Below are 13,679 nucleotides of genomic sequence, written 5' to 3'. Positions count from 1 at the left end.
ATATAAAATAGTTAATAGAAATCATTTTTCATGGTCATAGTCAAAACTTTGTCCTCAGAAATCTTACCGCCAATGGATTTTAGACCTTAATTAATGGCAAAGGTGTGTTCAAATCACTTATCACATTTACAACAATTTTTTATTTTGTGTTTCATGCTTTTTGCCCTGATAGAGGTACATTGCAATCTCCAAGCCTCTATTCTGTTACTTACAATATTGATAGAACATTTGGAAATTTTTCCTCTAAGAATTGGTGGAGTTTTCTGTTTCTAAGATGACATGTGCCCTCAATCTTTTGTTTATTTCTGAATGATTTCAGAGCAAGAATAGTGGGAATTGTGATAATTTATTTCTCAGAATTGGAATCAATACAGAAGAAAGTGGAGCACAAGGCATTGTTCTAGTCTTCTTTGTGATTTTATTCCCTCAGAGCTTTGCAATGCAATCAAAGAGCCACAATTCCATTTCTCACAAAGATTCAGGACATCTTAAATTTTACCTGTCTTCAGTTAAAGACAAATGATAATGGCATAAATATTGTCATAACTGGAAGAAGCAACACACATGTGCAATTGGGACCACATCAGGTACCAATCAGACAGAAGGAAACACTTGGCTGCAATTATTATCTTTTGGTCCTCTGTTTTTGAATCTGTCTTAAAACAGAAATAGGGTTGTATTCCCATACCGGGAGTCGAACCCGGGCCGCCTGGGTGAAAACCAGGAATCCTAACCGCTAGACCATATGGGAAGATGTCGATTGCGTCCTTCACTGTTTCATATAATATAAAAAAAAACATTTCACTGACATTATTTTGTTAAACAAAAATAATCCCACCATTTCAAAAATGAAGTAAATAAGGCAGGAGCCTTGTTAGCGCAGTAGGTAGCGCGTCAGTCTCATAATCTGAAGGTCGTGCGTTCAATCCTCACACAGGGCATTTTTATTGATGTTTGTTTTGAGAGCATGGCATTGCAATCTAAGAGATGCAGCACTTTGTCTAACAAACTTGACTGCATTCAAATTTTACCTTTCTTGTTGAGTGGAGTATTCTGCTTTTTTTTTTTCAAAATAAGCTTTCATAACTCACGTGACCACTAATAGATTTCAGACCAGCAATATCAGAAAAGATATCAAATAATTTGTCCAAGATGGACCCTATTTATATAAAATAGTTAATAGAAATCATTTTTCATGGTCATAGTCAAAACTTTGTCCTCAGAAATCTTACCGCCAATGGATTTTAGACCTTAATTAATGGCAAAGGTGTGTTCAAATCACTTATCACATTTACAACAATTTTTTATTTTGTGTTTCATGCTTTTTGCCCTGATAGAGGTATTTTGCAATCTCCAAGCCTCTATTCTGTTACTTACAATATTGATAGAACATTTGGAAATTTTTCCTCTAAGAATTGGTGGAGTTTTCTGTTTCTAAGATGACATGTGCCCTCAATCTTTTGTTTATTTCTGAATGATTTCAGAGCAAGAATAGTGGGAATTGTGATAATTTATTTCTCAGAATTGGAATCAATACAGAAGAAAGTGGAGCACAAGGCATTGTTCTAGTCTTCTTTGTGATTTTATTCCCTCAGAGCTTTGCAATGCAATCAAAGAGCCACAATTCCATTTCTCACAAAGATTCAGGACATCTTAAATTTTACCTGTCTTCAGTTAAAGACAAATGATAATGGCATAAATATTGTCATAACTGGAAGAAGCAACACACATGTGCAATTGGGACCACATCAGGTACCAATCAGACAGAAGGAAACACTTGGCTGCAATTATTATCTTTTGGTCCTCTGTTTTTGAATCTGTCTTAAAACAGAAATAGGGTTGTATTCCCATACCGGGAGTCGAACCCGGGCCGCCTGGGTGAAAACCAGGAATCCTAACCGCTAGACCATATGGGAAGATGTCGATTGCGTCCTTCACTGTTTCATATAATATAAAAAAAAACATTTCACTGACATTATTTTGTTAAACAAAAATAATCCCACCATTTCAAAAATGAAGTAAATAAGGCAGGAGCCTTGTTAGCGCAGTAGGTAGCGCGTCAGTCTCATAATCTGAAGGTCGTGCGTTCAATCCTCACACAGGGCATTTTTATTGATGTTTGTTTTGAGAGCATGGCATTGCAATCTAAGAGATGCAGCACTTTGTCTAACAAACTTGACTGCATTCAAATTTTACCTTTCTTGTTGAGTGGAGTATTCTGCTTTTTTTTTTTCAAAATAAGCTTTCATAACTCACGTGACCACTAATAGATTTCAGACCAGCAATATCAGAAAAGATATCAAATAATTTGTCCAAGATGGACCCTATTTATATAAAATAGTTAATAGAAATCATTTTTCATGGTCATAGTCAAAACTTTGTCCTCAGAAATCTTACCGCCAATGGATTTTAGACCTTAATTAATGGCAAAGGTGTGTTCAAATCACTTATCACATTTACAACAATTTTTTATTTTGTGTTTCATGCTTTTTGCCCTGATAGAGGTATTTTGCAATCTCCAAGCCTCTATTCTGTTACTTACAATATTGATAGAACATTTGGAAATTTTTCCTCTAAGAATTGGTGGAGTTTTCTGTTTCTAAGATGACATGTGCCCTCAATCTTTTGTTTATTTCTGAATGATTTCAGAGCAAGAATAGTGGGAATTGTGATAATTTATTTCTCAGAATTGGAATCAATACAGAAGAAAGTGGAGCACAAGGCATTGTTCTAGTCTTCTTTGTGATTTTATTCCCTCAGAGCTTTGCAATGCAATCAAAGAGCCACAATTCCATTTCTCACAAAGATTCAGGACATCTTAAATTTTACCTGTCTTCAGTTAAAGACAAATGATAATGGCATAAATATTGTCATAACTGGAAGAAGCAACACACATGTGCAATTGGGACCACATCAGGTACCAATCAGACAGAAGGAAACACTTGGCTGCAATTATTATCTTTTGGTCCTCTGTTTTTGAATCTGTCTTAAAACAGCAATAAGGTTGTATTCCCATACCGGGAGTCGAACCCGGGCCGCCTGGGTGAAAACCAGGAATCCTAACCGCTAGACCATATGGGAAGATGTCGATTGCGTCCTTCACTGTTTCATATAATATAAAAAAAAACATTTCACTGACATTATTTTGTTAAACAAAAATAATCCCACCATTTCAAAAATGAAGTAAATAAGGCAGGAGCCTTGTTAGCGCAGTAGGTAGCGCGTCAGTCTCATAATCTGAAGGTCGTGAGTTCAATCCTCACACAGGGCATTTTTATTGATGTTTGTTTTGAGAGCATGGCATTGCAATCTAATGGTGCATACACACGATCAGATTTTTTCTTCAGATATGGACGATAACGATTTAAAAATCGTTCAGTCGTTCATATCTGAAGGAAAATCGTTCATATCTGACATGCCTGAACGATGGACGATCAACGATGCGCGTTCCCGTTTGTCAGATAACGATATCTGACATCTGATGGGTTTGCAGTCAGACTTGGACGATTCCATTCATTTTAATGCAGTCAAAAATCGTTCAATCGTTCAAATCGTTCAAATCGTTCAAAACTTTGGTCAAATCGTTCAAATCGTTTAGTCGTTCAGTCGTTCATCTGACAAATCTGACAAGTCTGACAAATCTGACCGTGTGTACGCTCCATAAGAGATGCAGCACTTTGTCTAACAAACTTGACTGCATTCAAATTTTACCTTTCTTGTTGAGTGGAGTATTCTGTTTTTTTTTTTTCAAAATAAGCTTTCATAACTCACGTGACCACTAATAGATTTCAGACCAGCAATATCAGAAAAGATATCAAATAATTTGTCCAAGATGGACCCTATTTATATAAAATAGTTAATAGAAATCATTTTTCATGGTCATAGTCAAAACTTTGTCCTCAGAAATCTTACCGCCAATGGATTTTAGACCTTAATTAATGGCAAAGGTGTGTTCAAATCACTTATCACATTTACAACAATTTTTTATTTTGTGTTTCATGCTTTTTGCCCTGATAGAGGTACATTGCAATCTCCAACCTCTATTCTGTTACTTACAATATTGATAGAACATTTGGAAATTTTTCCTCTAAGAATTGGTGGAGTTTTCTGTTTCTAAGATGACATGTGCCCTCAATCTTTTGTTTATTTCTGAATGATTTCAGAGCAAGAATAGTGGGAATTGTGATAATTTATTTCTCAGAATTGGAATCAATACAGAAGAAAGTGGAGCACAAGGCATTGTTCTAGTCTTCTTTGTGATTTTATTCCCTCAGAGCTTTTCAATGCAATCAAAGAGCCACAATTCCATTTCTCACAAAGATTCAGGACATCTTAAATTTTACCTGTCTTCAGTTAAAGACAAATGATAATGGCATAAATATTGTCATAACTGGAAGAAGCAACACACATGTGCAATTGGGACCACATCAGGTACCAATCAGACAGAAGGAAACACTTGGCTGCAATTATTATCTTTTGGTCCTCTGTTTTTGAATCTGTCTTAAAACAGAAATAGGGTTGTATTCCCATACCGGGAGTCGAACCCGGGCCGCCTGGGTGAAAACCAGGAATCCTAACCGCTAGACCATATGGGAAGATGTCGATTGCGTCCTTCACTGTTTCATATAATATAAAAAAAAACATTTCACTGACATTATTTTGTTAAACAAAAATAATCCCACCATTTCAAAAATGAAGTAAATAAGGCAGGAGCCTTGTTAGCGCAGTAGGTAGCGCGTCAGTCTCATAATCTGAAGGTCGTGAGTTCAATCCTCACACAGGGCATTTTTATTGATGTTTGTTTTGAGAGCATGGCATTGCAATCTTAGAGATGCAGCACTTTGTCTAACAAACTTGACTGCATTCAAATTTTACCTTTCTTGTTGAGTGGAGTATTCTGCTTTTTTTTTTTCAAAATAAGCTTTCATAACTCACGTGACCACTAATAGATTTCAGACCAGCAATATCAGAAAAGATATCAAATAATTTGTCCAAGATGGACCCTATTTATATAAAATAGTTAATAGAAATCATTTTTCATGGTCATAGTCAAAACTTTGTCCTCAGAAATCTTACCGCCAATGGATTTTAGACCTTAATTAATGGCAAAGGTGTGTTCAAATCACTTATCACATTTACAACAATTTTTTATTTTGTGTTTCATGCTTTTTGTCCTGATAGAGGTACATTGCAATCTCCAAGCCTCTATTCTGTTACTTACAATATTGATAGAACATTTGGAAATTTTTCCTCTAAGAATTGGTGGAGTTTTCTGTTTCTAAGATGACATGTGCCCTCAATCTTTTGTTTATTTCTGAATGATTTCAGAGCAAGAATAGTGGGAATTGTGATAATTTATTTCTCAGAATTGGAATCAATACAGAAGAAAGTGGAGCACAAGGCATTGTTCTAGTCTTCTTTGTGATTTTATTCCCTCAGAGCTTTGCAATGCAATCAAAGAGCCACAATTCCATTTCTCACAAAGATTCAGGACATCTTAAATTTTACCTGTCTTCAGTTAAAGACAAATGATAATGGCATAAATATTGTCATAACTGGAAGAAGCAACACACATGTGCAATTGGGACCACATCAGGTACCAATCAGACAGAAGGAAACACTTGGCTGCAATTATTATCTTTTGGTCCTCTGTTTTTGAATCTGTCTTAAAACAGCAATAAGGTTGTATTCCCATACCGGGAGTCGAACCCGGGCCGCCTGGGTGAAAACCAGGAATCCTAACCGCTAGACCATATGGGAAGATGTCGATTGCGTCCTTCACTGTTTCATATAATATAAAAAAAAACATTTCACTGACATTATTTTGTTAAACAAAAATAATCCCACCATTTCAAAAATGAAGTAAATAAGGCAGGAGCCTTGTTAGCGCAGTAGGTAGCGCGTCAGTCTCATAATCTGAAGGTCGTGAGTTCAATCCTCACACAGGGCATTTTTATTGATGTTTGTTTTGAGAGCATGGCATTGCAATCTAATGGTGCATACACACGATCAGATTTTTTCTTCAGATATGGACGATAACGATTTAAAAATCGTTCAGTCGTTCATATCTGAAGGAAAATCGTTCATATCTGACATGCCTGAACGATGGACGATCAACGATGCGCGTTCCCGTTTGTCAGATAACGATATCTGACATCTGATGGGTTTGCAGTCAGACTTGGACGATTCCATTCATTTTAATGCAGTCAAAAATCGTTCAATCGTTCAAATCGTTCAAATCGTTCAAAACTTTGGTCAAATCGTTCAAATCGTTTAGTCGTTCAGTCGTTCATCTGACAAATCTGACAAGTCTGACAAATCTGACCGTGTGTACGCTCCATAAGAGATGCAGCACTTTGTCTAACAAACTTGACTGCATTCAAATTTTACCTTTCTTGTTGAGTGGAGTATTCTGTTTTTTTTTTTTCAAAATAAGCTTTCATAACTCACGTGACCACTAATAGATTTCAGACCAGCAATATCAGAAAAGATATCAAATAATTTGTCCAAGATGGACCCTATTTATATAAAATAGTTAATAGAAATCATTTTTCATGGTCATAGTCAAAACTTTGTCCTCAGAAATCTTACCGCCAATGGATTTTAGACCTTAATTAATGGCAAAGGTGTGTTCAAATCACTTATCACATTTACAACAATTTTTTATTTTGTGTTTCATGCTTTTTGCCCTGATAGAGGTACATTGCAATCTCCAAGCCTCTATTCTGTTACTTACAATATTGATAGAACATTTGGAAATTTTTCCTCTAAGAATTGGTGGAGTTTTCTGTTTCTAAGATGACATGTGCCCTCAATCTTTTGTTTATTTCTGAATGATTTCAGAGCAAGAATAGTGGGAATTGTGATAATTTATTTCTCAGAATTGGAATCAATACAGAAGAAAGTGGAGCACAAGGCATTGTTCTAGTCTTCTTTGTGATTTTATTCCCTCAGAGCTTTGCAATGCAATCAAAGAGCCACAATTCCATTTCTCACAAAGATTCAGGACATCTTAAATTTTACCTGTCTTCAGTTAAAGACAAATGATAATGGCATAAATATTGTCATAACTGGAAGAAGCAACACACATGTGCAATTGGGACCACATCAGGTACCAATCAGACAGAAGGAAACACTTGGCTGCAATTATTATCTTTTGGTCCTCTGTTTTTGAATCTGTCTTAAAACAGAAATAGGGTTGTATTCCCATACCGGGAGTCGAACCCGGGCCGCCTGGGTGAAAACCAGGAATCCTAAACGCTAGACCATATGGGAAGATGTCGATTGCGTCCTTCACTGTTTCATATAATATAAAAAAAAACATTTCACTGACATTATTTTGTTAAACAAAAATAATCCCACCATTTCAAAAATGAAGTAAATAAGGCAGGAGCCTTGTTAGCGCAGTAGGTAGCGCGTCAGTCTCATAATCTGAAGGTCGTGCGTTCAATCCTCACACAGGGCATTTTTATTGATGTTTGTTTTGAGAGCATGGCATTGCAATCTAAGAGATGCAGCACTTTGTCTAACAAACTTGACTGCATTCAAATTTTACCTTTCTTGTTGAGTGGAGTATTCTGCTTTTTTTTTTTCAAAATAAGCTTTCATAACTCACGTGACCACTAATAGATTTCAGACCAGCAATATCAGAAAAGATATCAAATAATTTGTCCAAGATGGACCCTATTTATATAAAATAGTTAATAGAAATCATTTTTCATGGTCATAGTCAAAACTTTGTCCTCAGAAATCTTACCGCCAATGGATTTTAGACCTTAATTAATGGCAAAGGTGTGTTCAAATCACTTATCACATTTACAACAATTTTTTATTTTGTGTTTCATGCTTTTTGCCCTGATAGAGGTACATTGCAATCTCCAAGCCTCTATTCTGTTACTTACAATATTGATAGAACATTTGGAAATTTTTCCTCTAAGAATTGGTGGAGTTTTCTGTTTCTAAGATGACATGTGCCCTCAATCTTTTGTTTATTTCTGAATGATTTCAGAGCAAGAATAGTGGGAATTGTGATAATTTATTTCTCAGAATTGGAATCAATACAGAAGAAAGTGGAGCACAAGGCATTGTTCTAGTCTTCTTTGTGATTTTATTCCCTCAGAGCTTTGCAATGCAATCAAAGAGCCACAATTCCATTTCTCACAAAGATTCAGGACATCTTAAATTTTACCTGTCTTCAGTTAAAGACAAATGATAATGGCATAAATATTGTCATAACTGGAAGAAGCAACACACATGTGCAATTGGGACCACATCAGGTACCAATCAGACAGAAGGAAACACTTGGCTGCAATTATTATCTTTTGGTCCTCTGTTTTTGAATCTGTCTTAAAACAGCAATAAGGTTGTATTCCCATACCGGGAGTCGAACCCGGGCCGCCTGGGTGAAAACCAGGAATCCTAACCGCTAGACCATATGGGAAGATGTCGATTGCGTCCTTCACTGTTTCATATAATATAAAAAAAAACATTTCACTGACATTATTTTGTTAAACAAAAATAATCCCACCATTTCAAAAATGAAGTAAATAAGGCAGGAGCCTTGTTAGCGCAGTAGGTAGCGCGTCAGTCTCATAATCTGAAGGTCGTGAGTTCAATCCTCACACAGGGCATTTTTATTGATGTTTGTTTTGAGAGCATGGCATTGCAATCTAAGAGATGCAGCACTTTGTCTAACAAACTTGACTGCATTCAAATTTTACCTTTCTTGTTGAGTGGAGTATTCTGCTTTTTTTTTTTCAAAATAAGCTTTCATAACTCACGTGACCACTAATAGATTTCAGACCAGCAATATCAGAAAAGATATCAAATAATTTGTCCAAGATGGACCCTATTTATATAAAATAGTTAATAGAAATCATTTTTCATGGTCATAGTCAAAACTTTGTCCTCAGAAATCTTACCGCCAATGGATTTTAGACCTTAATTAATGGCAAAGGTGTGTTCAAATCACTTATCACATTTACAACAATTTTTTATTTTGTGTTTCATGCTTTTTGCCCTGATAGAGGTACATTGCAATCTCCAAGCCTCTATTCTGTTACTTACAATATTGATAGAACATTTGGAAATTTTTCCTCTAAGAATTGGTGGAGTTTTCTGTTTCTAAGATGACATGTGCCCTCAATCTTTTGTTTATTTCTGAATGATTTCAGAGCAAGAATAGTGGGAATTGTGATAATTTATTTCTCAGAATTGGAATCAATACAGAAGAAAGTGGAGCACAAGGCATTGTTCTAGTCTTCTTTGTGATTTTATTCCCTCAGAGCTTTGCAATGCAATCAAAGAGCCACAATTCCATTTCTCACAAAGATTCAGGACATCTTAAATTTTACCTGTCTTCAGTTAAAGACAAATGATAATGGCATAAATATTGTCATAACTGGAAGAAGCAACACACATGTGCAATTGGGACCACATCAGGTACCAATCAGACAGAAGGAAACACTTGGCTGCAATTATTATCTTTTGGTCCTCTGTTTTTGAATCTGTCTTAAAACAGCAATAAGGTTGTATTCCCATACCGGGAGTCGAACCCGGGCCGCCTGGGTGAAAACCAGGAATCCTAACCGCTAGACCATATGGGAAGATGTCGATTGCGTCCTTCACTGTTTCATATAATATAAAAAAAAACATTTCACTGACATTATTTTGTTAAACAAAAATAATCCCACCATTTCAAAAATGAAGTAAATAAGGCAGGAGCCTTGTTAGCGCAGTAGGTAGCGCGTCAGTCTCATAATCTGAAGGTCGTGAGTTCAATCCTCACACAGGGCATTTTTATTGATGTTTGTTTTGAGAGCATGGCATTGCAATCTAAGAGATGCAGCACTTTGTCTAACAAACTTGACTGCATTCAAATTTTACCTTTCTTGTTGAGTGGAGTATTCTGCTTTTTTTTTTTCAAAATAAGCTTTCATAACTCACGTGACCACTAATAGATTTCAGACCAGCAATATCAGAAAAGATATCAAATAATTTGTCCAAGATGGACCCTATTTATATAAAATAGTTAATAGAAATCATTTTTCATGGTCATAGTCAAAACTTTGTCCTCAGAAATCTTACCGCCAATGGATTTTAGACCTTAATTAATGGCAAAGGTGTGTTCAAATCACTTATCACATTTACAACAATTTTTTATTTTGTGTTTCATGCTTTTTGCCCTGATAGAGGTACATTGCAATCTCCAAGCCTCTATTCTGTTACTTACAATATTGATAGAACATTTGGAAATTTTTCCTCTAAGAATTGGTGGAGTTTTCTGTTTCTAAGATGACATGTGCCCTCAATCTTTTGTTTATTTCTGAATGATTTCAGAGCAAGAATAGTGGGAATTGTGATAATTTATTTCTCAGAATTGGAATCAATACAGAAGAAAGTGGAGCACAAGGCATTGTTCTAGTCTTCTTTGTGATTTTATTCCCTCAGAGCTTTGCAATGCAATCAAAGAGCCACAATTCCATTTCTCACAAAGATTCAGGACATCTTAAATTTTACCTGTCTTCAGTTAAAGACAAATGATAATGGCATAAATATTGTCATAACTGGAAGAAGCAACACACATGTGCAATTGGGACCACATCAGGTACCAATCAGACAGAAGGAAACACTTGGCTGCAATTATTATCTTTTGGTCCTCTGTTTTTGAATCTGTCTTAAAACAGCAATAAGGTTGTATTCCCATACCGGGAGTCGAACCCGGGCCGCCTGGGTGAAAACCAGGAATCCTAACCGCTAGACCATATGGGAAGATGTCGATTGCGTCCTTCACTGTTTCATATAATATAAAAAAAAACATTTCACTGACATTATTTTGTTAAACAAAAATAATCCCACCATTTCAAAAATGAAGTAAATAAGGCAGGAGCCTTGTTAGCGCAGTAGGTAGCGCGTCAGTCTCATAATCTGAAGGTCGTGAGTTCAATCCTCACACAGGGCATTTTTATTGATGTTTGTTTTGAGAGCATGGCATTGCAATCTAATGGTGCATACACACGATCAGATTTTTTCTTCAGATATGGACGATAACGATTTAAAAATCGTTCAGTCGTTCATATCTGAAGGAAAATCGTTCATATCTGACATGCCTGAACGATGGACGATCAACGATGCGCGTTCCCGTTTGTCAGATAACGATATCTGACATCTGATGGGTTTGCAGTCAGACTTGGACGATTCCATTCATTTTAATGCAGTCAAAAATCGTTCAATCGTTCAAATCGTTCAAATCGTTCAAAACTTTGGTCAAATCGTTCAAATCGTTTAGTCGTTCAGTCGTTCATCTGACAAATCTGACAAGTCTGACAAATCTGACCGTGTGTACGCTCCATAAGAGATGCAGCACTTTGTCTAACAAACTTGACTGCATTCAAATTTTACCTTTCTTGTTGAGTGGAGTATTCTGTTTTTTTTTTTTCAAAATAAGCTTTCATAACTCACGTGACCACTAATAGATTTCAGACCAGCAATATCAGAAAAGATATCAAATAATTTGTCCAAGATGGACCCTATTTATATAAAATAGTTAATAGAAATCATTTTTCATGGTCATAGTCAAAACTTTGTCCTCAGAAATCTTACCGCCAATGGATTTTAGACCTTAATTAATGGCAAAGGTGTGTTCAAATCACTTATCACATTTACAACAATTTTTTATTTTGTGTTTCATGCTTTTTGCCCTGATAGAGGTACATTGCAATCTCCAAGCCTCTATTCTGTTACTTACAATATTGATAGAACATTTGGAAATTTTTCCTCTAAGAATTGGTGGAGTTTTCTGTTTCTAAGATGACATGTGCCCTCAATCTTTTGTTTATTTCTGAATGATTTCAGAGCAAGAATAGTGGGAATTGTGATAATTTATTTCTCAGAATTGGAATCAATACAGAAGAAAGTGGAGCACAAGGCATTGTTCTAGTCTTCTTTGTGATTTTATTCCCTCAGAGCTTTGCAATGCAATCAAAGAGCCACAATTCCATTTCTCACAAAGATTCAGGACATCTTAAATTTTACCTGTCTTCAGTTAAAGACAAATGATAATGGCATAAATATTGTCATAACTGGAAGAAGCAACACACATGTGCAATTGGGACCACATCAGGTACCAATCAGACAGAAGGAAACACTTGGCTGCAATTATTATCTTTTGGTCCTCTGTTTTTGAATCTGTCTTAAAACAGAAATAGGGTTGTATTCCCATACCGGGAGTCGAACCCGGGCCGCCTGGGTGAAAACCAGGAATCCTAACCGCTAGACCATATGGGAAGATGTCGATTGCGTCCTTCACTGTTTCATATAATATAAAAAAAAACATTTCACTGACATTATTTTGTTAAACAAAAATAATCCCACCATTTCAAAAATGAAGTAAATAAGGCAGGAGCCTTGTTAGCGCAGTAGGTAGCGCGTCAGTCTCATAATCTGAAGGTCGTGAGTTCAATCCTCACACAGGGCATTTTTATTGATGTTTGTTTTGAGAGCATGGCATTGCAATCTAAGAGATGCAGCACTTTGTCTAACAAACTTGACTGCATTCAAATTTTACCTTTCTTGTTGAGTGGAGTATTCTGCTTTTTTTTTTTCAAAATAAGCTTTCATAACTCACGTGACCACTAATAGATTTCAGACCAGCAATATCAGAAAAGATATCAAATAATTTGTCCAAGATGGACCCTATTTATATAAAATAGTTAATAGAAATCATTTTTCATGGTCATAGTCAAAACTTTGTCCTCAGAAATCTTACCGCCAATGGATTTTAGACCTTAATTAATGGCAAAGGTGTGTTCAAATCACTTATCACATTTACAACAATTTTTTATTTTGTGTTTCATGCTTTTTGCCCTGATAGAGGTACATTGCAATCTCCAAGCCTCTATTCTGTTACTTACAATATTGATAGAACATTTGGAAATTTTTCCTCTAAGAATTGGTGGAGTTTTCTGTTTCTAAGATGACATGTGCCCTCAATCTTTTGTTTATTTCTGAATGATTTCAGAGCAAGAATAGTGGGAATTGTGATAATTTATTTCTCAGAATTGGAATCAATACAGAAGAAAGTGGAGCACAAGGCATTGTTCTAGTCTTCTTTGTGATTTTATTCCCTCAGAGCTTTGCAATGCAATCAAAGAGCCACAATTCCATTTCTCACAAAGATTCAGGACATCTTAAATTTTACCTGTCTTCAGTTAAAGACAAATGATAATGGCATAAATATTGTCATAACTGGAAGAAGCAACACACATGTGCAATTGGGACCACATCAGGTACCAATCAGACAGAAGGAAACACTTGGCTGCAATTATTATCTTTTGGTCCTCTGTTTTTGAATCTGTCTTAAAACAGCAATAAGGTTGTATTCCCATACCGGGAGTCGAACCCGGGCCGCCTGGGTGAAAACCAGGAATCCTAACCGCTAGACCATATGGGAAGATGTCGATTGCGTCCTTCACTGTTTCATATAATATAAAAAAAAACATTTCACTGACATTATTTTGTTAAACAAAAATAATCCCACCATTTCAAAAATGAAGTAAATAAGGCAGGAGCCTTGTTAGCGCAGTAGGTAGCGCGTCAGTCTCATAATCTGAAGGTCGTGAGTTCAATCCTCACACAGGGCATTTTTATTGATGTTTGTTTTGAGAGCATGGCATTGCAAT

At 35.9% G+C, this 13,679-nt stretch overlaps 22 non-coding genes across 22 annotated transcripts; 11 read left to right on the top strand and 11 right to left on the bottom strand.

The window, feature by feature from the left end:
• Positions 1-679: 679 nt before the first annotated feature.
• TRNAE-UUC (transfer RNA glutamic acid (anticodon UUC)) lies at positions 680-751 on the bottom strand. The gene has a single exon. It is a non-coding gene; the product is annotated as a tRNA-Glu (tRNA).
• Positions 752-868: 117 nt separating this feature from the next.
• On the top strand, positions 869-941 carry TRNAM-CAU (transfer RNA methionine (anticodon CAU)). The gene has a single exon. It is a non-coding gene; the product is annotated as a tRNA-Met (tRNA).
• A 903-nt stretch (positions 942-1,844) lies between these two features.
• Positions 1,845-1,916, bottom strand: TRNAE-UUC (transfer RNA glutamic acid (anticodon UUC)). Its single transcript has one exon. It is a non-coding gene; the product is annotated as a tRNA-Glu (tRNA).
• Positions 1,917-2,033: 117 nt separating this feature from the next.
• TRNAM-CAU (transfer RNA methionine (anticodon CAU)) lies at positions 2,034-2,106 on the top strand. Its single transcript has one exon. It is a non-coding gene; the product is annotated as a tRNA-Met (tRNA).
• Positions 2,107-3,009: 903 nt separating this feature from the next.
• On the bottom strand, positions 3,010-3,081 carry TRNAE-UUC (transfer RNA glutamic acid (anticodon UUC)). The gene has a single exon. It is a non-coding gene; the product is annotated as a tRNA-Glu (tRNA).
• A 117-nt stretch (positions 3,082-3,198) lies between these two features.
• On the top strand, positions 3,199-3,271 carry TRNAM-CAU (transfer RNA methionine (anticodon CAU)). The gene has a single exon. It is a non-coding gene; the product is annotated as a tRNA-Met (tRNA).
• Positions 3,272-4,523: 1,252 nt separating this feature from the next.
• Positions 4,524-4,595, bottom strand: TRNAE-UUC (transfer RNA glutamic acid (anticodon UUC)). The gene has a single exon. It is a non-coding gene; the product is annotated as a tRNA-Glu (tRNA).
• A 117-nt stretch (positions 4,596-4,712) lies between these two features.
• TRNAM-CAU (transfer RNA methionine (anticodon CAU)) lies at positions 4,713-4,785 on the top strand. Its single transcript has one exon. It is a non-coding gene; the product is annotated as a tRNA-Met (tRNA).
• A 903-nt stretch (positions 4,786-5,688) lies between these two features.
• TRNAE-UUC (transfer RNA glutamic acid (anticodon UUC)) lies at positions 5,689-5,760 on the bottom strand. The gene has a single exon. It is a non-coding gene; the product is annotated as a tRNA-Glu (tRNA).
• A 117-nt stretch (positions 5,761-5,877) lies between these two features.
• On the top strand, positions 5,878-5,950 carry TRNAM-CAU (transfer RNA methionine (anticodon CAU)). Its single transcript has one exon. It is a non-coding gene; the product is annotated as a tRNA-Met (tRNA).
• A 1,253-nt stretch (positions 5,951-7,203) lies between these two features.
• TRNAE-UUC (transfer RNA glutamic acid (anticodon UUC)) lies at positions 7,204-7,275 on the bottom strand. Its single transcript has one exon. It is a non-coding gene; the product is annotated as a tRNA-Glu (tRNA).
• A 117-nt stretch (positions 7,276-7,392) lies between these two features.
• On the top strand, positions 7,393-7,465 carry TRNAM-CAU (transfer RNA methionine (anticodon CAU)). Its single transcript has one exon. It is a non-coding gene; the product is annotated as a tRNA-Met (tRNA).
• A 903-nt stretch (positions 7,466-8,368) lies between these two features.
• On the bottom strand, positions 8,369-8,440 carry TRNAE-UUC (transfer RNA glutamic acid (anticodon UUC)). Its single transcript has one exon. It is a non-coding gene; the product is annotated as a tRNA-Glu (tRNA).
• A 117-nt stretch (positions 8,441-8,557) lies between these two features.
• On the top strand, positions 8,558-8,630 carry TRNAM-CAU (transfer RNA methionine (anticodon CAU)). Its single transcript has one exon. It is a non-coding gene; the product is annotated as a tRNA-Met (tRNA).
• A 903-nt stretch (positions 8,631-9,533) lies between these two features.
• On the bottom strand, positions 9,534-9,605 carry TRNAE-UUC (transfer RNA glutamic acid (anticodon UUC)). Its single transcript has one exon. It is a non-coding gene; the product is annotated as a tRNA-Glu (tRNA).
• A 117-nt stretch (positions 9,606-9,722) lies between these two features.
• TRNAM-CAU (transfer RNA methionine (anticodon CAU)) lies at positions 9,723-9,795 on the top strand. The gene has a single exon. It is a non-coding gene; the product is annotated as a tRNA-Met (tRNA).
• A 903-nt stretch (positions 9,796-10,698) lies between these two features.
• TRNAE-UUC (transfer RNA glutamic acid (anticodon UUC)) lies at positions 10,699-10,770 on the bottom strand. Its single transcript has one exon. It is a non-coding gene; the product is annotated as a tRNA-Glu (tRNA).
• Positions 10,771-10,887: 117 nt separating this feature from the next.
• Positions 10,888-10,960, top strand: TRNAM-CAU (transfer RNA methionine (anticodon CAU)). Its single transcript has one exon. It is a non-coding gene; the product is annotated as a tRNA-Met (tRNA).
• A 1,253-nt stretch (positions 10,961-12,213) lies between these two features.
• TRNAE-UUC (transfer RNA glutamic acid (anticodon UUC)) lies at positions 12,214-12,285 on the bottom strand. The gene has a single exon. It is a non-coding gene; the product is annotated as a tRNA-Glu (tRNA).
• Positions 12,286-12,402: 117 nt separating this feature from the next.
• Positions 12,403-12,475, top strand: TRNAM-CAU (transfer RNA methionine (anticodon CAU)). The gene has a single exon. It is a non-coding gene; the product is annotated as a tRNA-Met (tRNA).
• A 903-nt stretch (positions 12,476-13,378) lies between these two features.
• On the bottom strand, positions 13,379-13,450 carry TRNAE-UUC (transfer RNA glutamic acid (anticodon UUC)). Its single transcript has one exon. It is a non-coding gene; the product is annotated as a tRNA-Glu (tRNA).
• Positions 13,451-13,567: 117 nt separating this feature from the next.
• TRNAM-CAU (transfer RNA methionine (anticodon CAU)) lies at positions 13,568-13,640 on the top strand. The gene has a single exon. It is a non-coding gene; the product is annotated as a tRNA-Met (tRNA).
• The last annotated feature ends 39 nt before the right edge of the window (positions 13,641-13,679 follow it).

Source organism: Taudactylus pleione, unplaced genomic scaffold (genome assembly GCF_031769625.1).
Source record: "Taudactylus pleione unplaced genomic scaffold, aTauple2 ptg000248l, whole genome shotgun sequence".
NCBI classification, from domain to species: Eukaryota; Metazoa; Chordata; class Amphibia; order Anura; family Myobatrachidae; genus Taudactylus; species Taudactylus pleione.
The sequence above is the reverse complement of the archived record's forward strand: the minus strand, read 5'-3'. Positions and strand labels throughout refer to the sequence as shown.